We start from the raw sequence: 24,280 nt of genomic DNA, 5'->3' as shown, positions 1-24,280 counted from the left end.
GGGCTGGGCTGAGCTGAGTTGACTGGGCTGGGCTGGGCCAAGATGGGCTGGGACGAGTTGGGCTGGGCTGGGCTGGGCCAAGATGGGCTGGGCTAGGCTGGGCTGGGCTGAGCTGAGTTGACTGGGCTGGGCTGGGCTGGGCTGGGACAAGTTGGGCTGGGCTGTGCTGGGCTGGGCCAAGATGGGCTGGGCTGTGCTGGGCTGGGCTGAGCTGAGTTGACTGGGCTGGGCTGGGCTGGGCTGGGCCAAGATGGGCTGGGCTGTGCTGGGCTGGGCTGAGCTGAGTTGACTGGGCTGGGCTGGGCCAAGATGGGCTGGGCTGGGCTGGGACGAGTTGGGCTGGGCTGGGCTGGGCTGGGCCAAGATGGGCTGGGCTGGGCTGGGCTGGGCTGAGCTGAGTTGACAGGGCTGGGCTGGGCTGGGCTGGGCCGGGCTGGGCTGGGTTGAGCTAGGCCGGGCTGGGCTGGGTTGGGCCGGGCTGGGCTGGATTCTATAGTGTGTACATATTCAAGAACTTTCCATCACTTGGCCAATTTATCATCCATGATGTTTGAATTATTTCCTTTCTGTGTGTCAGTGTTGATCTCCTCACGGAGCTGCCCCTCAAATCTATAGATTTAGTGAAATGAAACTAAGGCTGTGATTCTCCCAAAAGTGCTGAATTGGCGGGAAAACTGTTCTAAATCCCGACTGTTCTGTCAGTGCAGCTTCTCACCTGAATCTCCGCACTCTGCACTGCCGAGGTCCCAGTCAAGAATCTCATTAAAAACCCAGGGGGGCGGAGCCTGTTCATGCCGGAGATGGACAGTTCCGGAACACTGCGCATGCACAATGGCTCCGATCTGTCAGTCTCCCCGTTTGTTGGCCAACCCGGGACCCCCGCAATGCTGCCCCTCCAGCCTCCCCATGGCCCGATCGCGACCCCCACAACAATTCGTGGGCCAGCCCTGACTCCCCCTCCCGCCCAGAGCACCCTCAATGCACAGCCCCCCCCTCCCCACCCCCAGCAGTGGCGATCCCCCTACCCCCCTCACACCAGCAGATCCTGCTCCCGCTGACCACCTCCCTGGGGTCAGACCCCCTCCCAGAGGCAGCGCCCCCTCCCCCGGCAGACCACCCCCCCCCAGCCCTCCCCAATCACTGCCCTCCCTCCATCCCAGACCGATTGCCATGCAGAGTGGCAGTGGGACCCCCCCATCCCCACCGATTGTACCTAGGCCCCACCCACAATAGGCCCTACCCCTCCTCGGCATTGCCCGATGAATCATGGGCAGTGCCAAGGTGCCCCCGGACATGGGCACTTTGCCCCTTGGGCAGTGCAGGGGCACATGCTGGCACGGCCAGAGTGCCTGTGCCCAGGGGCACAAGCCCCCCGCCACCCAACCCCCTGATTGCCCCATTCTTCCGGCAGGGTCTCCCGGTAGCTCCCCGAACGTGGGGAGCTAGTCTGAACGCTGCTGGAATGAAGCACTCCTGGCGGGGGTGGGAGATTCAATTGGGACCGATAAGTTCCCGATAATTACATTGAAAATATATTTAAAATACATTAAAAACAGATTCAAATTACTGACCTGCCTTCCCGCCGGTTTCCAGCGTGGTCTGGTCTCCGACTGCTCTCCGGCTCTGGGAGATGCGCATGCGTTCCCGGCACATGCGCAAATCCCGGAACAAGGCCAGCGACGCTCATCTCCCACCCCGACCCGCCAGAAACGTTGTGGGTTGGGATGGGAGAATCGCGTCTATCCCTGTCCCACCTCCTGTTTCTCGGTCAATGCTGTGACTGGGTTGGGTCGCATTTCCATTGCCACAGTCACTGTTCTCGGGCGATGGCAGTGTTTCCTCCTATTCTTTGGATTGCTGAGATGTCAAAGGGCAAACTGTCCCTAAAGCTGGTGAGGGGGTAGTTGCCTGGTGAGGGGGTAGTCGCCTGGTGAGGGGGTAGTTGCCTGGTGAGGGGGTAGTCGCCTGGTGAGGGGGTAGTCGCCTGGCGAGGGGGTAGTTGCCTGGTGAGGGGGTAGTCGCCTGGTGAGGGGGTAGTCGCCTGGTGAGGGGGTAGTCGCCTGGTGAGGGGGTAGTCGCCTGGTGAGGGGGTAGTCGCCTGGTGAGGGGTAGTCGCCTGGTGAGGGGGTAGTCGCCTGGTGAGGGGGTAGTCGCCTGGCGAGGGGGTAGTCGCCTGGCGAGGGGGTAGTCGCCTGGTTGTGGACTTCCCAGTGTGCCAGCGAGGTGATTATTCCAGGGCTTTGACAAGGCTGTGAGCAGACACACTGTCACTGCGTTGCTATAGTTAGGGCGTGTTGTGCGGTACTGGTGACTAATGGCCCCTAAACTGTTGGAGGGAGGTGAGAAAGGGAGTCGGTGGGCACAGTTACACACCAATTGGCTGCTTTCAATTGGGTGGGATTGGCGTATTTCTGGGACAGGATTGGGAAGGGAAAGGTGCAGATTGTGCTGACAGCTTGATGGATGAGTGCCATTCACACAGAAAAATGAGAAAACTTTAAAACTCATTCCAAACAGAGCAAAACAGATCAGTGAAGATTGAGCTGTAGACAGCGATAGAGAGAGATCAATGGGATACACCTGGATACAGAGACACTGAACCACAGAGGGTGGTGAGTGTCTGGAACAAGCTGCCAGAGGTAGTAGTAGAGGCGGGTACAATTTTGTCTTTTAAAAAGCATTTAGATAGTTGCATGGGTACGATGGGTATAGAGGGATATGGGCCAAATGCAGGCAATTGGGATTAGCTTAGTGGTTTTAAAAAAAAGGGCGGCATGGACAAGTTGGGTCGAAGGGCCTGTTTCCATGCTGTAAACCTCTGTGACTCTATGACTCTAGATAGTTCACTACAAATACAGGCAGTACTAACAGATCAAAGGCTCCAGATATTCCGTTTCATTTATAGTCACGAGCTGTATTAATCAATAGAGAATCATCATCCCCACCCCCATTTTAACACACAATAAACCTTCATCTGAACAGCATCATGTCGCTAGTTATCTGTCGAGCTGGGGCTGCTGAGATTAAAGAGCATCTTCATCACATTCACTTTCAGCTTCTTGTTTCACATTTTCCACAGAAATCTTGACTCTTTTCCAAAGCCCATCAGAGTGATAGATGCTCTGACTCACACAAGCTCAGCATTGATCAAAGGTCATCAATAATATCAACATAAAATACAGGATGGGAATCCAATCAAAAGATAAAAGAGCTGGAAGGTGGAACTGAATGTGAAGGAAACGGGAAAGGGAGAAACAAGAGATAAAGGAGAGAGGAAGGATAGGAGGGGTGGGGGTAGAGGAGTGAGAGTACTGAGGGAACAGGGGACGAGAGGATACAAATAAAGGAAGAGAAAGAGTGAATGGAAAGAAGAATGCAGAGAGAACAGGAAGAGGCGGAGAGGGAAAGGTGGATTGAGACTGAAGAGGACAGAGATGAAAAGAAAAAGATTTGTCTCCTCCACATTTAGCAGCCTCCGCCTCTCCCAGGATGTTTTCCTGCATTATTGATAAATCCACACTGCTGTCTGAAGAGCTAGATTGAGGTTCAGGGGAACAAAGAACACAGACTGGTTGAGAGAAAGGAGAAAATGTGAGCGGCAAAAGCAAGTGACAGAGAATAAGAAAGGGTCAGAGAGAGGGCTGGAGGAGGAAACCCTTCACTTTTGTTCCAATTAATAGAACCAGTTTCTAAACTAAACTGTAATATGAACTCTTTGCAGCACACTGGAGTCCTTGTTAAACAACACTGGTGCCTTCTCATTGATATCTGCCAGGATTACAGAATGCTTTACTGATACCCTCCCCACACTCCCAATGATCACAGTCTCAGCCTCTCTGATTCTGTATCCAGTGATCACAGTCTCAGTCTCTCTGATTCTGTATCCAGTGATCACAGTCTCAGCCTCTCTGATTCTGTATCCAGTGATCACAGTCTCAGTCTCTCTGATTCTGTATCCAGTGATCACAGTCTCAGCCTCTCTGATTCTGTATCCAGTGATCACAGACTCAGTCTCTCTGATTCTGTATCCAGTGATCACAGACACGCTCAGTCTCTCTGATGACTGTATTCCTACATTGCCCTGCATTATACACACATTGAGGAGGATGCAGAAAGAAATCTTATTTTATTCAATATCTAAAAAGACAGTTGATTGTTCCCTGAACTGCCATTCAGCATTCTGTTCCCACCTGCCTCGGATTGACATTGATGGATCTATAAAGAGATCTAACTGCTGTGGGCAGAATTATTACCTGAAGATGCCCAAAAGCTGCTCTATGTGCCTTACTTGTTTCTGTTCTCTTACCTCGGGGACTGTGCGTCCGCGGCGTTTCAGAATTACTTTGAGGTTGGTGTTAAATCTCTCTCAAGATCCCCGTTGTGCGAGAAGAGGGAGAGTGAGGCTCACCCTTACACATGCAGTCGGTGCTGCTGTACACCGTGCAGACTGTACTGTCACTGCTGTGTGTGTGGAGCCAGCACGGAGCAGAGGGGGCGCTACCATTAAAGAAGGGGAACTGTGAGGGACAACAATTGCGACAAAATCAGTGACAATGCTGCACAGTATTTCCATTGCTTTTCTTAATCAGGCTGCACATTCCCTATAAAAACAGCAATGAGAAACTGCAGTGTGTTGTAGCTGGAATATAGACTTTATACTGGCTCAGGGTGACTGATGGTTTGGTAGACAACTTACCTGTGAAATAGATAACAGCAACATACTGTATTGAGTGTAGTATCTGCATGGCAGCAGCAATATCAACAACACGTACTAAAAACTTGCTCAGAGAAGTAGATTTTAAGAAGTGTCTTAAAGGAGCAAAGAGTGTTGGAGAGATGGAGAGGTGGAGAGATGGAGAGATGAAGAGGTGGAAAGATGGAGAGATGGAGAGGTGGAGAGATGGAGAAGTGGAGAGATGGAGAGATGGAGAAGTGGATTTCCAGCGTGGAGCTAATTTAAATATTGAAATTCGAGTTTCAATTCCATTTACGGGCACGGGACAGTGCCACTGCCCTAGGGGCAAACTGCCAATGCCCAAGGGGCGCCTTGACATTGCCACCAGGCATCAGGCAGTGCTAAGGGGGTGCGGCCAGAGGGGGCAGGGCCTATTGGGGGCAGGGCTTTTGGGGGTGATCGGTGGGGTTGGGGGTCTCGCTGCCACTCTGCATTGGGATTGGTGGCAGAGGGAGGGCAGAGGGTGATCGGGGCTGGCCATCCAGGTCGGCGAGGGTTGGGACTGCGAGGGAGGGCCAGGACTGTTGGGGGTGGGAGGGTCGGGGCTGTGGGGAGGGTTGGGGCTGTGGAGGGTGGAAGGGTCAGAGCTATGGGGAGGGTAGGAGGTTCGGGCAGATCGGGATGGGCTGCGGGTGGTGGGTGGTGGGGGGTGGGGGGAAACATTGGTGCTGGCCCACAGAAGTCCAGGAGGCAGTGATCGGGGGTAGGGGGGGTCGGAGATGCAGCAATGCGGGATTGCAGGGCAGGCCAGCAATCGAGAGGCCGGCAGGGCCACTGTGCATGTGTCGATCTCAGCACTAACAGATAGGCGCATGCGCAGTGGCTCGCTCAGTGCTATGCTGCCTGTCTCCCAGGCGGGAATAGGCCCCGCCCAGTGATTTTCAGTGTGATTTGCGCTGTGATGCACAGAGTGTGGAAGATTCATTTTGAAAATCCCACTGAAAAAAACAACGGAATTTACTCCAGTTTTTACATGAATTCGGCACTTAGAATTTTTTTTCGGAGAATCTCCCCTTATATATTTGTTATCATCTATGTCTCATATTTTAGTACAACCTATAGATCCCATATTCACCCTTCTTTAAGCAAAACCGTTGTTTTTTTCTTTACCATATGAAAATATCGGTTTCCATATGCTGGACACAGGGTAAGATATCGCACTGCTGTATACAGGGTAAGATATCACACTGCTGTATACAGGGTAAGATATCACACTGCTGTATACAGGGTAAGATATCACACTGCTGTATACAGGGTAAGATATCACACTGCTGTATACAGGGTAAGATATCACACTGCTGTATACAAGGTAAGATATCACACTGCTGTATACAGGGTAAGATATCACACTGCTGTATACAGGGTAAGATATCACACTGCTGTATACAGGGTAAGATATCACACTGCTGTATACAAGGTAAGATATCACACTGCTGTATACAGGGTAAGATATCACAGTGCTGTATACAGGGTAAGATATCACAGTGCTGTATACAGGGTAAGATATCACACTGCTGTATACAAGGTAAGATATCACACTGCTGTATACAGGGTACGATATCACACTGCTGTATACAGAGTAAAATATCACACTGCTGTATACAGGGTACGATATCACACTGCTGTATACAGGGTACGATATCACACTGCTGTATACAGAGTAAAATATCACACTGCTGTATACAGAGTAAAATATCTCACTGCTGTATACAAGGTAAGATATCACACTGCTGTATACAAGGTAAGATATCACACTGCTGTACACAAGGTAAGATATCACACTGCTGTATACAGGGTAAGATATCACACTGCTGTATACAGGGTAAGATATCACACTGCTGTATACAAGGTAAGATATCACACTGCTGTACACGAGGTAAGATATCACACTGCTGTATACAGGGTAAGATATCACACTGCTGTATACAGGGTCAGATATCACACTGCTGTATACAAGGTAAGATATCACACTGCTGTATACAGGGTAAGATATCACACTGCTGTATACAGGGTAAGATATCACACTGCTGTATACAGGGTCAGATATCACACTGCTGTATACAGGGTAAGATATCACACTGCTGTAAACAGGGTCAGATATCACACTGCTGTATACAGGGTAAGATATCACACTGCTGTATACAAGGTAAGATATCACACTGCTGTATACAAGGTAAGATATCACACTGCTGTATACAAGGTAAGATATCACACGCTGTACACAAGGTAAGATATCACACTGCTGTATACAGGGTAAAATATCACACTGCTGTATACAAGGTAAGATATCACACTGCTGTATACAAGGTAAGATATCACACTGCTGTATACAAGGTAAAATATCGCACTGCTGTATACAGGGTAAGATATCACACTGCTGTATACAGGGTAAGATATCCCACTGCTGTATACAGGGTAAGTTATCACAGTGCTTTACACTGGGTAAAATATCTCGCTGCTGTACAGAGGATAAGACTGCTGCATAATATTGGTTCCCAAACTTTTTTCACTGGGCCACACTTTCAGAATAAAAATTTGCTCGCGCAACACTGAATTTTTTATTGATAAGAAATACATTTAAAAACAAAAAAAACCAACTCCTAGCAGTGCTTGATTCATAACATAGAACACAACTACTTTATAATATGATCATGGGACATCCAGAAAGTATAAAACAATGCTTGTTTAAACCATGTTTAAATGTTTCTTTGATTGTCCTTGAATCTTCCTGCCACACTTGCCATCCTCTCTCTCTGCACCAGTGTGGCGCGCCGCACCCTTTGGGAACCACTGGGGTAAGATATCTCACAGCTGTGCATAATGTAAGATGCTACACTGCAGGTCAAGTACTAATATACCAGAACTGCAGTCTGCTTGGAGAGTGGAATCCACCCTAGGGCCAGCCTATCCTGCACATGGCCACATCACTAGTTGATGAATGGTCTCCTGGCCTATTGCATTGAGGCTGCCTATAGGGAGCTGGTGGTCTGCACGGATGATGAGGCTGCAATGTTGTCCTTCAGTACAGCCTTTACCAGTGTCTGATTCACCTCACAGCCTTTCAATGGGCAAGATCTCTGGAAGCATTTCCCATTTCAATTTTAGAATTTGAAGAAATGTGTATATTAGCAAGTTGTACAATGCAATCCCGGCCAGCCTCCAACATTCTCCCCTTAGTAAACAATAGGTGTTTTCAATCTCGGCTGCCTTGTGACAATGCTGTGCCTTTACGAAATGTATCTTAATTATGTTCCTTTGTAGGATGTTTCTTGCAGACCTGGAAGTTGTCAGCACCGTGATACAAAGAACAAAGAACAATACAGCACAGGAACAGGCCCTTCGGCCCTCCAAGCCCGCGCCGCTCCCTGGTCCAAACTAGACCATTCTTTTGGATCCCTCCATTCCCACTCCATTCATATGGCTGTCTAGATAAGTCTTAAACGTTCCCAGTGTGTCCGCCTCCACCACCTTGCCTGGCAGCGCATTCCAGGCCCCCACCACCCTCTGTGTAAAATATGTCCGTCTGATATCTGTGTTAAACCTCCCCCCCTTCACCTTGAACCTATGACCCCTCGCGAACGTCACCACCGACCTGGGGAAAAGCTTCCCACCGTTCACCCTATCTATGCCTTTCATAATTTTATACACCTCTATTAAGTCTCCCCTCATCCTCCGTCTTTCCAGGGAGAACAACCCCAGTTTACCCAATCTCTCCTCATAACTAAGCCCTTCCATACCAGGTAACATCCTGATAAACCTCCTCTGTACTCTCTCCAAAGCCTCCACGTCCTTCTGGTAGTGTGGCGACCAGAACTGGACGCAGCATTCCAGATGCGGCCGAACCAACGTTCTATACATCTGCAACATCAGACCCCAACTTTTATACTCTATGCCCCGTCCTATAAAGGCAAGCATGCCATATGCCTTCTTCACCACCTTCTCCACCTGTGACGTCACTTTCAAGGATCTGTGGACTTGCACACCCAGGTCCCTCTGCGTATCTACACCCTTTATGGTTCTGCCATTTATCATATAGCTCCTCCCTACATTATTTCTACCAAAATGCATCACTTCGCATTTATCAGGATTGAACTCCATCTGCCATTTCTTTGCCCAAATTTCCAGCCTATCTATATCCTTCTGTAGCTTCTGACAATGCTCCTCACTATCTGCAAGTCCTGCCAATTTTGATTCGTCCGCAAACTTACTGATCAGCCCAGTTACACCTTCTTCCAGATCATTTATATAAATCACAAACAGCAGAGGTCCCAATACAGAGCCCTGCGGAACACCACTAGTCACAGGCCTCCAGCCGGAAAAAGACCCTTCCACTACCACCCTCTGTCTTCTGTGACCAAGCCAGTTCTCCACCCATCCAGCCACCTCCCCCTTTATCCCATGAGATCCAACCTTTTTCACCAGCCTACCATGAGGGACTTTGTCAAACGCTTTACTAAAGTCCATATAGACGACATCCACGGCCCTTCCCTCGTCAACCATTTTGGTCACTTCTTCAAAAAACTCCACCAGGTTAGTGAGGCATGACCTCTCTCTCACAAAACCATGCTGACTATCGTTAATGAGTTTATTCCTTTCTAAATGCGCATACATCCTATCTCTAAGAATCTTCTCCAACAACTTCCCCACTACGGATGTCAAGCTCACCAGCCTATAATTACCCAGGTTATCCTTCCTACCCTTCTTAAATAACGGGACCACATTAGCTATCCTCCAATCCTCTGGGACCTCACCTGCGTCCAGTGACGAGACAAAGATTTGCGTCAGAGGCCCAGCGATTTCATCTCTCGTCTCCCTGAGCAGCCTTGGATAGATTCCATCAGTCTTTAAATTCTCTAACAAACCTATCACTTCCTCCTTTGTAATGGAGATTTTCTCCAACGGTTCAACACTCCCCTCCGAGACACTCCCAGTCAACACATCCCTCTCCTTTGTGAATACCGACGCAAAGTATTCATTTAGGATCTCCCCTCCTTCTTTGGGCTCCAAGCATAATTCCCCACTTTTGTCCCTGAGAGGTCCGATTTTTTCCCTGACAACCCTTTTGTTCCTAACGTATGAATAAAATGCCTTGGGATTCTGCAGCTATCTATGTTGCAATCTGATGTCTGCAACTGGTGTCCTTTATTGCTGCTGAGGCAGTATAATTGCTATGTTGATTTTAATCTGGACTAATGCAGTGTTCTGGGGTTTTAATGATCCTTTGGGGATTGCTTGATTTGGGGATGATGGAGAAGTTGGATGATATGATGGGACAGTTTTTTTCTACAGAAAAGTCCAAATTTTAGTTTCATTTTCTCAGTTGCTGCCAGGAACTGGTGGAAGAAGGTGTCTCTCTGTCTCTCTCTCTCTCTCCAGAGACTTTCTGAAAGTTCAAAGACTGGGGAGCCTCGGAGATTTGATCCAACATTCAAAGGATCAATTCACATAGGTGGTTAAAGCTGCAAATCCAGCATCACATGAGCATACTTGTTTTTGTGCCAAGTCTGAAGAGGGGTGTATGTCAGTGGGATGGTGTTGGACTTGGAACAACATAGATAGCTAGCTGTTAAGATTTATACTGTATCATGTTTGAATCTTGTAATTGGTAAAAGTTATATATTTTTTCTATATTGTAACTGTGTTATCAAACTTTGTTTGATAAAAGCTTCCTCGTGGGTCACTTGAACTATACCTGGAGTAAAACCCCTTATGCTCACCTGTGCCAAATTCAAATGTAAAAACCTAGGGCCTGGGCTATCCTCATCAGTTTCTGGCCTGTGTCTTAACTCTCAGCACATCCCATTCCTCTACCACTCCTGATTTCTCAGACTGATGTTGGCTTCCTTGATTTTAATAACTTCATCTCATTTCAAATCCCTCCATGAACTCACCCCTCCCTATCTCTGTCAGTTGCTCCAACTCCACATCCCTCCGAAGTATCTGTGCTGCTCTAATTCTGGTCTCTCTCCCCAGTTTATATTGCTACACAATTGCTGGCTGCATCTTCAGCAGCTTTATAACACTCCTGTGAAACACCAGGGACACAGGTAGAAGAGGTTTAGGTGACCTCATGTTTACAGAGGGCAGAATTTTGGAGACCAGCCAGGAACATGTTGCAAAAGCGAGTGTATGGGTCATGAGGAAATGGGTTAAACATGCCCATTTCCTCTCAATCTGCCTTGAACAGTTGTGCCCTATATGTACGTGTTCTCTATTCTTATCGGAACAGTTTTATACTGTTCTGTGTGCACTAATAGGGGTTTTAATATCCTACATTCAGACTGCAATGTAACACTGAGATGACTCTCAGGCAGTTTGCACCTTATTATATTCAAACACCATTTAACATTGTATTGGAAAGCTTAGCTCTGCCAGGGTAGACTGATAAGCTTGGTGTCAGTAATATGATCCTTTTATTGCTGCTGTGTAGGATTAGTGCTCCTGCTAATTCGACTGTGTCTGAATAAAAGAAGAATAGATTCTCCAAAGACCATCTCAAAGATCTTTGGGATTAAGAAGTCAATTTAATTAGTGAAGAAATCCTGTGATGAAGAAGGAACTGAGAGATTGTTATAACTCTTTTCTCACAGCGAATCCATACCATGTTGATTAAGCTCCAATTATCACCATCTCCTCTAATGAAGAAAAAAGCCAACAAAACCTCACCATTGTTAAGTCAGGCCTTACAGCAAACATTCAGAGACTAAACTGTCTGTTCAGTAGACATACTACACCAGAGTTTCCTATTCATGAATGAAATGGGATCTGATCGAGGTATATAAAATTTTAAAAGGAATTGATAAAGTAAATGTAGACCAAATGTTTCCTCTTGTGGGGCAATTGAGAACAAGAGGTCACAGGTATAGGTTGAGAGGTGGTAGATTTAAAACTGAGTTAAGGAGGAACTAGCTCTCGCAGAGGGTAACGAATTTGTGGAACTTGCTGTCCCATAGCATGGTTGAGCCTGAAATGTTGGATGGTTTCAAAAAGGAGATAGATATATTTCTAATAAAAAAGGGTTAAAGGGATATGGGGAACAGGTGGGGAGGTGGATTTGAGACCAGAGGGAGATCAGCCATGACCTGATGGAATGGTGGAGAAGGCTCAAAGGGCTGAATTTACCTACATCTGCTTCTAATTCCGATGTTCCTATGAATGAGGCAGTTTGTGAAGGATAAACCTGGAGCTAATCTTTACACACTTGTACATGTATTTACAGCATTAAATTTCAATTTATCTCTGACTATTTCTTGGGCCTCAAGTTAATCCCCAGGCAGTGTCCAACACTTGCCTAAAGTTGAACACAATTAATATTGATTAAACAGATTGTCTTCTCTTCATTTACATAAAACAATGAATTTATATTTGCAATCATGATTTCAAAACAAGTTAACTCTGAATTCTGTACAAAGCTTCTGTACAAAGCGTTCCATTGTGAGACGTCACTGCTCTAAGATCTTTGATCATTTCTTATACAGGCATCTCTTCCAGTAAATCCACTCGACACTTGATGACTTGCATTCACCAATTTCATTTTATAGATTTATTTTCCGAATTTTTAGAGATTTATTTTTTCTCCAGCATTTATCTCAAGCCAACAACGTCAACCAATTACCCTTACTCACTCGAACATTCTGTAGGAAATATGTAGGGGGCGATCTTGAACCCAGATTCGCTATCCATGCGAATGCCAGTGGGGACTCAACATCTGGAAGTCAAAGTTCTCGCTGATGAGTTCAGATCTTCCCCACCCCCCACCCCCCCAACCCCCTCACCCCCTGCGTCGCCATCAGATTCACATCCATGATCGGCATTGAACCTTCCTTACATGCTTTTGAATAGATTTAAATATTATTAACCTGGCCCCTCACTAGATATGGGCCAGAATTTTACCGTTTCTCCCCTCCCCTGCAATGGGAATCGGAACAGGCAAGGGGAGGGCCATGGAAACGTCTGTTGCTCTTGGGCAGGATTTTATGGATTCATAGAATCCCCCCATTGATCCCCTGCCATATATTTACAACAGGTTCACCTAAACATGAACCTGTTGAGGGAGTCTTCCAAGAGGGAGCAAAGGTAAGTACAGTCCTCAGGGGAGACAGACATGGCCAGAGAGTTGTCTGGCACCGCCCATTGGCACAGGTTGGCACCAGTGGCAACTTGGCAGTGGCAACCTATGCCAAGAGGTGGGCCCCTGTGGAGTCTCATGGGGTGAGGCAGGGATTAATTTAGATGTGGTGGTGATTGGGAGCGAATGGAGGAGCAGGGGATGCCGACAGTGGCCATTAGGAAAGGGTGAGGGTGGGGAGGGGGTGGAGGCAAAGAGGTAGGCGTGGGTGCTGGCTCAGACTGTTGGGGAGGGGTGGGGGGAGAAGGGGTTAATGATCAGGATGGGGTGGGGCCAACTCCGATTGGTGATGGGAAGGGGAGCCCTTGAGACCTTTGTGGCGGGCTGGGCGGGAGGTTTTCACAGGTTCAGATAGGGGCACCCTTTAAAGATGGTGGGCCTATCTCTGTGTAGCTGCATTTTGCCAGCAAGTTGAAGCCTCCCCCCCAACACCAACCCCCCTATATGATGATGTGAAACATGCCCCGTTGATTTTTTTTGGCCGGTTGTAGTAAGATCTGGAGAGAAAACCAACTTGTTTCCCTGGAGAGAAACCTGCAAGTTTACTCGCTGGGAAGAACTCTGCCATTTTTTGGTAAGATTTAGCACGTTATCACACAGTGAATGATCATTTACACACCAGTTTTAATCACTTTAATGAGGCCCACAATGTGGACTTCTTAGAATATGAGCTCCCTGATTAAGGCCGTCATGGTTTGACCAATCAGGGAGCCCTGTCTGTGTATATAATGAGGAGTGTCAGGGTTACTGGCACTCTGGGTTTATACTCTGTATGAGGAAGCACCTGTTTGAGTGTTGCTGATTATGTAAATAAACCTAGGTTGGTGAAGGGACACCAGCCTTGGAGGAGTTATTTCATTGGTCAAAGTGGCTAACATCTTCAATACAGAATCTCATTTAAAGCATTTGACAAATACAATCTCACATCCACTGTCTCCAAGAAAAAAACAATGTTTCAGCAGCTTAAGTACTTTTAACAATCCTTTCTTTTTCCTTAGCTTCTCAAGGTAAGGAACAGCATTTCCCATTCTTACTCAGAGGAAATGTTAGAAAGCCGCTGCTGTAGAATATTCATTGGGAAGATTCATGTGGAAAGCATCAGTAAAAATCATTATCTTCATCACCAAGAATGGAAAGTTAAGGATGCATTTCACCATATTAAATCATTTTAATACTTAATTTGCCCTTAAAACACTCTCTGTTTTAGGATAGTTCGTTGTCTGCTTAACTCCAACACATCAAAATTAACATCTGGTCTAGTCTCAAATGTCTAAACAGTCCAACTGGCAAATCAAGATTTACAATTTCTCTGTATTTATGTTAGATATGATGATATCTTTTTTGTGAATTTCCACTCTGAGTAACTGTTTTGGGAAGAAAGCACTCTAAATAAAATTATTCATTTATATTTATACCAGAACTACTCCACTTCATATCAGAACCTTTACATTGAAAATTCCTATAAAACTGACTCCCAATTTAATTTCTCACATTTCTCAAACTCCACAGCACCACCACAGAAGAAATCATCAACATGCATCATGCAGACTTGAACTAAAATTATTTTCAGAAAATGTGGTCGGCTCTTAAATGCCCTCTCAAGTGGCCATGTAAGCCACTCAGTTTAGGGGCAATTAGAGATGGGCAATGCTGGCCCAGCCTGCATCACCCACATTCTCTGAACGAATAAAAAAACACTAATTGTGTAGTCGTTGCAAGGATTGGCAACTATCAGTTAATAGTAATGAATTACAACGCTTTATTTACAGGCAGATAAATATACAGAGCACTTCCACAATGTTAATACTTCCAGCTCTAAGATCTATTCTGAGGCAAAAGCCCATGCTCTCCCTCAAGATTCCTGTGCTCGCTCCCAATCAGGTGATCGGGTCACATGACCCTCCCGATGTACATCCTTTAAAGGGGCCAGCTACTATATCCCTCCTCCTTGAAGACCCTTACAATATAATACATACATAACTTATCCAATTTACAAAACAATGGCAATAATGAACATTTTTAACACAGTTTATCAGAAACTCAGTGTGTCAGGAGACTTCCTCGCTTTCTGGTTCCTTTTCTGACAACTCTGCTTTATCTCCACTCTTCCCACCAAATCTGGTACTACCAGGCTCAACCTGGTTCTCAAGCATCAACCCATCAGCTGCTCAGCTGGAGCTATTCCGGTAGTGGTATGCAGGGTGGTTCTATAGGCTAACAGGAACCATGCTATCTTAGTTTCTAATGATGCAGATGCTTCTTTTTTTTTAGATTATTTATTAGTGTCACAAGTAGGCTTACATTAACACTACAAAGATGTTACTGTGAAAAGCCCCTAGTTGCCACACTCCAGCGCCTGCTCGGGTACACTGAGAGAGAATTTAGCATGGCCAATGGCCTAACTAGCATGTCATTCAGATTGTGGGGGGAAACCCAGACAGACACGGGGCGAACTTGCAAACTCCACACAGACAATGACCTAAACCGAGAATCAAACCCAGGTCCCTGGTGTTGTGAGGCAGCAGTGCTAACCACTGTGCCACCGTGCTGTCCCCCCAATACCAGTCTTGAAAGTCAATCCATTTGAAGAGGCGTGACATGGTGCAGTTTGGATATGTTTTATACCATTAGATGTCATGAACTTCAGGATTCGGTACATGTGAACACTATTCCATTGTCTGAGACAAGTCCCTCAGGTACAGTGGGGTGGAGAAGGATTGGCGCAGTTTCTTGACCGTGGCCTATGAAGTTGTGGACTTTATTTTGAATATCTTCATCCATTTTGAATGGGCCTCCACTAACAAAAGAAACATCACGCCCAACGTAATCCACATAAACTCTTACCTAAGGCCGATCTGGCCATTCTCTCAAGTGCAGGGGTGCTGTAGCTGGTAGCTTTTGCTGGAACTGGCACTGGTCACACCTTCTATATCAGCATTGATGCAACAACAGCAAATATAGCTTCCTGCTAGCATTTCATCTTTGACATGCTCAGCTGGGTACTAGGCAATTCCTTGAGCAATAACTCTCTCCCTGGTATGGCCAAAGGATAACACCATCCTCACCACTGAGCTCATGCTTCCTGAGCTGATAAGGCTCATCTCCTCCGAAGTACTTTTATTCTGCCATCCATACAGTATCATGTGCTTCGCCTTCAATAACGGTGGGTCTCGATTAACCCAGTACTTAAATCTTTATTACAGGTAATGAGTCCAGAAAGTTTAAAGCCATTACAATCTCTTGCGGGACTAGAGAGAGTGATGTGCTTTCAGGTAATGGGTGCTGATTTAAGGTGTCTGCATTGGCCATGTGAGCCCCGGGCTGATGTTCAAAGGTATATTCGTAAGCCGACAAGGACAGTGCCCATTGCTGTATTCTAGCAGAAGCAACTGGTGGAATTGCTTTGTTCTAAAAATGACTTATGTTCTGTTCTGATAGTAAAATGTCTCCCGTAAATGTATTGATGAAACATCTTGATGCCAAAGGTAACACTAGGGCTTCTTTTGTTCCCACATGTCTGTTGCCTGCCTTTTTTGTTAGTTTCCCATCCTATCCACACCCCTCCCACCAGTCCAAAAATTGAGGCTGGGTGAGATGAGGCCACTAAGTGCCCGTTCTCCATAACCTTTCAACCCATTACTAATTAAAAATCTGTCTACCTCGTCCTGAAATTTACTCTGTCCCAGCATCCACTGCACTCTGGGGTAATGAATTCCACAGGTTCACGACCCTTTGACAGAAGTAGTTTCTCCTCATCTCTGTGTTAAATCTGCTACGTCTTATCCTAAAACTATAACCTCTTGCCTTACATTGCCTCACGAAAGGAAGCACCTGCCCTATGTCTACTTTGTCAATACCTTTTATCATAGAATCATAGAATAGAATCATAGAGTCCCTAAAGTACAGAAGAAGACCATTTGGCCCATCGGGTCTGCACCAACTAGCAACAGAGCATTTTATCGAGGTCCACTCCCCGCCCTATCCTTGTAACCCCACACATTTATCCTACCAATCCCCCTAATCTTTGGACACTAAGAAGAAATTTAGCACAGTCAATCCACCTAACCAGCACATCTTTGGATTGTGGGAGGAAACCGGAGCACCCAGAGGAAACCCATGCAGACTCGAGGAGAACGTGCAAACTCCACACCGACAGTCACCTAAGGTTGAAATCAAACCCTGGTCCCTGGCGCTGTGAGACAGCAGTGCTAACCACTGTGCTATCGTACCACCCTAATATATCTCAATTAGACTTCCTCTCATTCTTCTAAACTCTGGAGAGTATGGGCCTAAACTGCTCAACCTCTCTTCATAAGACAAACCCTCATCTCTGGAATCAATGAACATCCTCTAAACTGCCTCAAATGTCACTACATCCTTCCTCAAATAAGGGGACCAAAACTGTACACAGTACTCCAGGTGCAGTCTCACTAATGCCTTGTATAGTTGCAGCAACCCTTCTTACTTTTATACTCCTTTTATTCCTTTAGCTATAAATGCCAAAATTCCATTTGTCTTTCTTATACCTGCTGCACCTGCAAACCAATTTTCTGTGATCATGCATGAGGGCACCCAGATCCCTCTGCACCGAAGCACCCTGACATTACATTAATACACTGTACATCAATATCTCCATTTAGATAATAAGTTGCCTTTCCATTTTTCCGACCAGAATGGATAACCTCATACTTATCCACGTTAAACTCCATCTGCCACATTTTGACCCACTAACCTAACCTATCTACATCTATTTGTAAATTTCCTTTTTCCTCATTGCAACTTACTATCCCACATATTTTGGTGTCATCTCCAAATCTGGCTATAATACCTTCTATTCCTGTATCCAAGTCATTAATATAGATTGTAAATAGTTGGAGCCCAAGGACCGAACCCTGTGACACCCCACTAGTTACATCTTGCCAACCAGAAAAATAGCCATTTATCCTGACTCTCTGCTTTCTGTCAGTTAGAAGTCTCACAACACTAGGTTAAAGGCCAACAGGTTTATTTGGTACTTTAACCTGGTGTTGTGAGACTCTTACTGTGTTTACCCCAGTCCAACGCCGGCATCTCCACATTCTGTCAGTTAGCCAGTCTTCTACCCAAGCTAATAAATTACCCCTAATAACCCCATGTGATCTTATCTTCTGTGCGGCACCTTATAAAACACCTTCTGGAAGGCCAGATGTACTACATCTACAGAATCCCCCTTATCCAGTGGTTTGTTACATCTTTGAAGAACTCTCACAAACTAACCAAACATAATTTACCCTTCCTAAAACTATGCTGACTCTGATGGATTGCATTTTGACTTTCCAAATGTCCTGTTATTACTTCACGAATAATGGATTCTAACAATTTCCCAATGACAGATGTTAAACTAACTGGTCCATATTTCCAACATTCTGCTTCCCTCCCTTTCTAAATAATGTAAGAAGTCTCACAACACCAGGTTAAATTCCAACAGGTTTATTTAGAATCACAAGCTTTCGGAGCACTACTCCTTCATCAGGTGAGTGGCCACTCCCCTGTTGAAGGAGCAGCACTCCGAAAGCTTGTGATTCTAAATAAAACTGTTGGAATTTAACCTGGTGTTGTGAGACTTCTTACTGTGCCCACCCCAGTCCAATGCTGGTACCTCCACATTTTTGAAAAAGGCATTACATTAGCAACTTTGCAATCCACTGGAACCTTTCCTACATCCAGGGAATTTTGGAATATTATAACCAATGGATCCACTATTTCCACTGCCACTTCTTTTACTACCCTGGGATGTAACCATCAGGCTCTGGGGACCTGTCTGCCTTCAATCTCAATGGTTTGTGAGTACTATTTCCCTATTGATGATGATTGTTCCAAGTTTCTCCCATTCTATTACCTCTGTATTACCTGTTGCTATTGCGATGGTACAAGTGTCCCCCACTGTGAAAACTGACACAAGATATTGATTTAACATCTCTGCCATAATCCCTACTATTAACTCCCCGGATTCATCCTCCAAGGGATCAACATTCACTTTAGCTATTCTTTTCCCTTTTATATATTTATAGAAGTTTTTGTTATCCTTTTTTATATTATGTGCTAGTTTTCTTTTGTAATTTACCTTTGCTCTCTTTATTAAAAGTTTCCCAATTTTCCTATTACTGGCCTTTGCAATTTGGTATGCCTTAGTTTTTGGCTTATGTTGTCTTTAACTTCCTTGCTTAGCCATGGAATATTTATCCCCCTCTTACAATCTTTCTTCCTCTCTGTGATTTAGCCTTTAAAAATTATAGCTTTGAGATTTACAGCATCGTCACTCCAGTACAGCTGTAAGAATGCGCGGGTCTTTGTGAAGAGAGAAGTCTTTATCTGTCAGAAACGGGACATCAGCTCAAAATGAGGAGTCAAGAAGAACGACCCAGTGGAAGAATTGGCTCATCACTTGAAGCTGGAGAAAGGATGGTTCTGATAGTGCTCAGATAGACCTAATGAGAATATTAACATTCAATCCAAAGAACGAAAACTGGAGTTAGAAGGAGAAAATGTCAGAAAGAGAAATTTAAAAATTTTGAATTCAAAAGAGAAATTGGAAAGCGTGAATTTGAAAGGGAGAAGATAGAAAGTGGCAGAGAATTTGAGGAGGTAACTAAGTGTGTAGGTTAAGGTAGAGCAGTTGATGTCATATACATGGATTTTAGTAAGGCGTTTGATAAGGTCCCCCATGGTCAGCTCATGAAAAAAGTAAGAAGGTGTGGGATAGAGGGAAATTTGGCCGATTGGATAAGTAACTGGCTATCTCATAGAACAGTAAGAAGTCTCACAACACCAGGTTAAAGTCCAACAGGTTTATTTGGTAGCAAATACCATAAGCTTTCGGAGCACAGCTCCTTCGTCAGATGGAGTGGATATTTGTTCTCAAACAGGGCACAGACACAGAAATCAAATTACAGAATACTGATTAGAATGCAAATCTCTACAGCCAGCCAGGTCTTAAATGTACAGACAATGTGGGTGGAGGGAGCATTCAACACAGGTTAAAGAGATGTGTATTGTCTCCAGACAGAACAGCTAGTGAAATTCTGCAAGTCCAGGAGGCAAGCTGTGGGGGTTACTGATAATGTGACATAAATCCAACATCCCGGTTTAGGCCGTCCTCATGTGTGCGGAACTTGGCTATCAGTTTCTGCTCAGCGACTCTGCGCTGTCGTGTGTCGTGAAGGCCGCCTTGGAGAACACTTACTTGAAGATCCAAGGCTGAATGTCCGTGACTGCTGAAGTGCTCCCCCACAGGAAGAGAACAGTCTTGCCTGGTGATTGTTGAGCGGTGTTCATTCATCCGTTGTCGTAGCGTCTGCATGGTTTCCCCAATGTACCATGCCTCGGGACATCCTTTCTTGCAGCGTATCAGGTAGACAACGTTGGCCGAGTTGCAAGAGTAGGTACCGTGTACCTGGTAGATGGTGTTCTCACGTGAGATGATGGCATCCGTGTCGATGATCCGGCACGTCTTGCAGAGGTTGCTGTGGCAGGGTTGTGTGGTGTTGTGGTCACTGTTCTCCTGAAGGCTGGGTAGTTTGCTGCGGACAATGGTCTGTTTAAGGTTGCGTGGTTGTTTGAAGGCATGAAGTGGTGATGAAGACGAACATCTCGCCAAGGCCATCCCCACACCCCCACTGTTGCTGTACTGTTCTATGTTCTATGTTCTAGAATTGGAAATAGAAAAGCTCAGAGATTCAAATTTGAATTTGAGGTGATAGACGAGGGGAATATTGAGGAAACTTTTGTTTCAGATTTGGCAAGGAGTATTCATCTGAATTCAGTGAGGAGGGAATAGAAACGCTGTTTGTCATTTGAGAAAGTTGCCACAAATCTGAAATGGCCTAAACCCCCACCACTGCCGCCGCCCCCCCCGCCCCCCCCGCCCCCCCCCCCCGCCGCCCCCCCCCCCGCCCCCCCCCCCCCGCTGCCCCCCCCCGCCGCCCCCCCCCGCCGCCCCCCCCGCCGCCCCCCCCCACCCCCGCCGCCCCCCCCCCCCCACCCGCCCCCCCACCAACTCCCCCCATTCCCTGTTCCAGCTGCATGAAAACTGGAAGATGTTGAGGCAGTTTGTGTTCAGATTTCACATCTTTTAATTTTTACTTCCCAGATGCACAAATTCATCTGATTTTGGAGATGAAAATGGCCCCTGGGCTTTGACCTCTGACCTCTGATCCATAGCCTCAGCATGTGTTTCCCCTGACAATCAAACAGTTTGAGAGAATGAGGTATAAATAAAATAAATCAAATCAATAAATCAAATAAAATAATTTTCTTTGTTCTTTAGGAGATGTACGAGACAAGTTTTTTACACAGAGGATGGTGGGTGCCTGGAACTCGCTGCCGGGGGAGGTAGTGGAAGCAGATACGATAGTGACTTTTAAGGGGTATCTTGACAAATACATGAATAGGATGGGAATGGAGGGATACGGTCCCCAGAAGGGTAGGAGGTTTTAGATCAGTCGGGCAGCATGGTCAGTGCAGGCTTGGAGGGCCGAAGGACCTTTTCCTGTGCTGTAATTTTCTTTGTTCTTTGAGAGAAAGGTGCTGCGCGATATAACTCACGAGGCTAGAGATGCTCGAGGAAATAAAGGCTTTTATTTACTATTACAATGGAGCTACCATATATAGTACACGATCCCAGACTGAGGGGTCCCAGCCAGAGCAGTGACCTTTATACCTCTCCCAGGAGGCGGAGCCCGACTGGGATGTACCATAATAACTATAATACAGGTAGAACAGCCCAACCCTAACCCCAACAGTAACAAGTAGAACAACCCAACCCTAACCCAACAGCAACATATATACAGACTCATAGTACTGGCCAGACCCTGGCTCAGTACTACCTGGTGGGAACCAACGATGGTTCACCACATTCACCCCTCCTTTGAAGACAAAGGCCGGCGGGGTACAAAAAAAAACACAGAATAGTTTGTCATCAGTCTATAAGTTCAGACAGTCAGGGGGACCGCACCGTCGTTGTGACCTCCTCAACACCGGCGATGACACCGGAGTAGGCACTCGCGGTGGCGTTCTCCCCAAGGCAGTGTCCAACGGCTCCTCCACTGTCTCACGGGCCGGTTGACCCCGAGGTGATGTCAATCCGTTGAGTTCGGACACGCCTTGAAGTGGCGACCATCTCCTGGACTCAGGCAAGCTGTACACGGGAGTAAAAGGGTTAAGTGATGGTCCCGATGCTGCCCGCGCCGTGTCAGGAGGGGAAACAATAGTTGGGGGGTCTCTAACAGGAGGTATGGGAGCGACAGGGGTTTCCAAGTCCCCTGCTGGCGCCAGGTCTCGAATCGAGACCGTGTCCGCTCGCCCGTCAGGGTATGCCACATAGGCATACTGAGGGTTGGTGTGGAGGAGATGGACCTGTTCAACCAAAGGGTCGGACTTGCGGGCCCTAACATGTCGCCGCAGGAGGACAGGTCCTGAGTACGTCAACCAAGACGGTAATGAGGTCCCAGAGGAAGACTTCCGAGGGAATGAAAACAGCCTCTCATGGGGAGTAGCGTTGGTTGCCGTACACAGGAGTGAGCGTATGGAGTGGAGCGCATCAGGGAGCACCTCTTGCCAATGGGAGACTGGAAGGCTTTTTGACTTCAACGCCAGTAAGACAGCCTTCCAGACTGTAGCATTCTCACGTTCCACCTGTCCGTTACCCCTGGGGTTGTAGCTCGTGGTTCTACTAGAGGCAATCCGTATGAGAGCAGGTATTGCCTCAAGTCATCGCTCATGAACAACAAGTCCCTATCGCTGTGGATGTAGCAGGGGTACCCGAACAGGGTGAAAAGATCACAAAATGCTTTGATAACCGTGGCAGCGGTTGTATCCGAGCAGGGAATGACAAAAGGGAATCTCGAGTACTCATCAATGATGTTGAGGAAGTACACATTCCGATCTGTCGAGGGAAGGGGGCCTTTAAAGTCCACACTCAGTCTTTTGAAGGGACGAGTGGCCTTAACGAGTTGTGCCCTGTCAGGTCGGTAAAAGTGCGGTTTGCATTCCGCGCATACCCGGCAGCTTCTAGTTATGGACCTGACATCCTCCACCGAGTAGGGTAGATTCCGGGCTTTTACGAAGTGGTAGAGCCGAGTGACCCCTGGATGGCAGAGGTCATTGTGGAGAGCCTGCAAACGGTCCTCCTGCATACTGGCGCATGTTCCACGCGACAGGGCATCCGATGGCTCGTTGAGTTTCCCTGGATGATACATGATGTCGTAATTATAGGTGGAGAGTTCGATTCTCCACCTCAAGATCTTATCGTTCTTGATCTTGCCCCGTAACGTGTTATTGAACATGAACGCCACGGACCACTGGTCCGTGATCAGGATGAACCGTTTTCCCGCCAAGTAATGGCGCCAATGCCGGACGGCCTCCACAATGGCCTGGGCCTCCTTTTCCACCGCTGAATGTCGAATTTCGGGGCCTTGGAGGGTGCGAGAAAAAAAGGCGACGGGTCTGCCCGCCTGGTTAAGTGTGGCGGCCAGGGCGAAATCAGATGCATCGCTCTCCACCTGAAAGGGGATGGACTCATCAACAGCGTGCATCGTGGCCTTCGCGATGTCGGCTTTTAGTTTTTCAAAGGCCAAATGAGTCTCTGGTGTTAGGGGAAAAGAGGTAGACTTGATGAGCGGACGGGCTTTGTCCGCGTAATTGGGAACCCACTGTGCGTAGTAAGAGAAGAAGCCTAAGCATCTTCTCAGTGCTTTTGCACTAGTGGGCAGGGGAAGTTCGAGGAGGGGACGCATACGGTCTGGATCAGGGCCAATGACCCCGTTTTCCACCGCGTATCCGAGGATAGCTAGGCGGCGCGTGCGAAATACACACTTCTCCCTGTTGTAGGTCAAGTTCAGGCGAGATGCAGTGCGTAGGAATTTAAGGAGATTGGTATCGTGGTCCTGCTGGTCATGGCCGCAGATGGTGACGTTATCCAGGTACGGGAAGGTAGCCCGCAGTCCGTTATGGTCCACCATTCGGTCCATAGCACGCTGGAAGACCGAGACCCCATTGGTGACACCAAAAGGAACCCTTAGAAAATGGTACAAGCGACCATCCACCTCAAAAGCCGTGTATTGTCGGTCCTCTGGGCGAATGGGGAGCTGGTGGTAGGCAGACTTTAGGTCGATGGTGGAGAACACCCGGTACTGCGCAATCTGGTTGACCATGTCAGAAATGTGCGGGAGGGGATACGCATCCAGCTGCATGTATCTATTAATGGTCTGACTATAGTCAATGACCATCCGGGGTTTGTTCCCACTCTTGACCACCACGACCTGCGCTCTCCAAGGACTAGCGCTAGGTTGTATGATCCCTTCCTTGAGGAGCCGCTGAACCTCAGATCGAATGAAGATCCGATCCTCAGCGCTGTAACGCCTACTCTTAGTCGCGATGGA

The 24,280-nt window shown here is 47.0% G+C and overlaps 1 protein-coding gene across 1 annotated transcript in view; it reads right to left on the bottom strand.

Moving 5' to 3' along the window:
• c1qtnf4 (C1q and TNF related 4) overlaps positions 1-4,469 on the bottom strand; it is a 41,231-nt gene extending 36,762 nt beyond the window's left edge. The window contains exon 1 of the mRNA XM_078220369.1: positions 4,307-4,469. The gene's annotated coding sequence lies outside the window, so the exon portion shown is untranslated. The remainder of the gene's footprint in view (positions 1-4,306) is intronic.
• Between the last annotated feature and the right edge of the window lie 19,811 nt (positions 4,470-24,280).

The sequence above is a fragment of the Mustelus asterias genome, chromosome 9 (genome assembly GCF_964213995.1).
Source record: "Mustelus asterias chromosome 9, sMusAst1.hap1.1, whole genome shotgun sequence".
Classification (NCBI taxonomy): domain Eukaryota; kingdom Metazoa; phylum Chordata; class Chondrichthyes; order Carcharhiniformes; family Triakidae; genus Mustelus; species Mustelus asterias.
The sequence above is the reverse complement of the archived record's forward strand: the minus strand, read 5'-3'. Positions and strand labels throughout refer to the sequence as shown.